This window comes from Adiantum capillus-veneris, chromosome 6, assembly GCF_014529385.1.
Source record: "Adiantum capillus-veneris isolate H3 chromosome 6, ASM1452938v2, whole genome shotgun sequence".
Taxonomy (NCBI): domain Eukaryota; kingdom Viridiplantae; phylum Streptophyta; class Polypodiopsida; order Polypodiales; family Pteridaceae; genus Adiantum; species Adiantum capillus-veneris.
This window is the reverse complement of record NC_140936.1, coordinates 51,062,880-51,065,014: the sequence shown is the minus strand read 5'-3', so window position 1 is coordinate 51,065,014 and position 2,135 is coordinate 51,062,880. Positions and strand designations below refer to the sequence as shown.

The window sequence follows — 2,135 nt, the reverse complement described above, 5'->3', positions numbered from 1 at the left end:
GGCACCATTAGGTTTAGCATGATTAGGAGATCCTATGGTATCAAATTTTTGAAAATGGACCTCTAGATTGAAACTTAGGTCTATTTTCGCACTTGCACAAATTTACTTCGCAGTTCTGAGCTTTTGGATAGGTTTTTGATATCCAAATTCACTTTTGAAAAGACCACTAGACTTCTTATGATGTGCTCTAGCTATGGTGCAAGTTTGGTATCAGTCTGTGACAAAGGAACATGGATTGCGATCCATGTATCTATGTGTCAGATTGTATTGAAACTTGACACACAGCTTGTTCTTGGTCTCCTGATCCCTATAATATGGTTTTTATGTGATTTGGATCACTTTAGGTCAAGAAAAAGCAAAAGACCAACTATTGAAGCCACTTCAGCTTCGTAACTCCTTTGGGTCTGGCTTTAATGGTTGGTTAGTTTATCCTGTTAACACCTAACCTAACCTCTAACTGCTCTATAACTTTTTAACTGTCTTCTCACTCACAATCTTGTCTATGGCACCTCCAGCAAGTTAAGCTCTAAAGTCATTGCCTGAATTTTTGATGGTTAATTGCGTTAATTGGGTTGTAGTGTTGAATTGTTTCCAAGCCAACACGAAGTGTTTTTTGTAGGCAACACACTCCACACTTTTGCACGAAGGGGAGTTTGGACTCAAACTCAAACCCTTGCCATGGATAACCATCGGGCCCAACAAATAACTCCTACAACCCTTGCTTTGGATACGACTCCAACGGTCTTGGCGGCAACACCTCTCCCCGGCTTCGTCTCAGCCACCACCATCCTCTTGGCAGAATCCTCTTCAACTCTTGTGCCACCAATGCACTCTCCCACAACTAACATGGCCTCGCTACCCGGAAACCCGCATGCTTTGAATCACTACGAACACATCACAGAGGAGTTGGAAAAGCCTCCCGAGGATTCCTTCGACTTCTCTTCAGTCCTAGCCAAAAATAGCTTGGACCACAACCATGTGAATGCGACTTTGTCCCCCACCTTAGCCTTACCCCGGGTTGTCAAAAAACCTTTGGATAACCGCAAGAAGGTTTCTATTTCATCCTACCTCCCCACCATTTTGGCAACACCACCACAACTCAAGAAACCTGTTGATTTCGAGGAAATTCTCTCCAATTCCATCTAGAATTCAAGAAACTACATGGCAAGCTAGGAAGAGCTAAAGGTTTCCTTGCACAACTCAACGAGTTAATCCGTAACCAAAAAGCTCCCAAAAGCCTTTGTATCAAACCTCCAAAGCTTACCATTGATGATTCCCAAGCCCAAGCTCTTCTCAATGTCAAGCTCGCTTCACTCACCATACAATTTCAACTTAATTCCACGCAAGATCTTATCCAAGCACAAACTATACTCATAAATAACCTCCAATCTTATTTGGATGGGTACTACTCTCTTGTTGAAGAGCGCTTCAATGATCTCAACAATAGGTTGCTCTTAATTTCCATCCCCCTATTGTCAAAAGAAGATTGGAGTCTCAAGCTTACAAAATGGAGAACCTACTCTCTCAACCTCTTTCTCTTCGAAATCCAAACTTACATTTTGAATGCCCATCTTAACACTAGGTTGGTAACCTAACAGGACATAAAAGTGTCCTTTCAGGGTTTTGAAAAAAACCTCCAAAACCATAGTAGATCCACTCATTTTGTAAAATCCTTTCATGAGGTTATAGTTCAAGGCCTACTAAACATGGAAAAAATAAGAAACTTGTAAAATTTCTCATCTTTTGGTCACACCAAGCCTCCAAAGTTGATGGACCAGTGAATTTTCATCAAAACAGTCATTTCTTACGTTTTGTTGCATAAAAATAAGATTAGGGATTTTTGTAGGACTTGAGATAAATTCCCTAGTTAACTTCAATGGGTTGGTGATGAGAACATATGATTGCTTCTCATTCACTTTTTCCAAAATAAATAGGTACAAAAAAGTTGAATTTTTACCATTCAGCAAACCTATCATCAAAGTTTCTATAGCCACGTTCAATACAAATAATATATGCATGTTTTCTTAGTTCCCTATTGTCCTTTATGTTCATAAGGAGACATGGATCATGTCAAAAGAATAATACATCTCTTACCAAGGGGAATCTTGGGGACAAAGATGAAGTGTTAAATACAG

At 39.9% G+C, this 2,135-nt stretch overlaps 1 pseudogene; it reads left to right on the top strand.

Moving 5' to 3' along the window:
• Positions 1 to 678: 678 nt before the first annotated feature.
• LOC147455494 (uncharacterized) lies at positions 679 to 1,595 on the top strand (annotated as a pseudogene).
• The last annotated feature ends 540 nt before the right edge of the window (positions 1,596 to 2,135 follow it).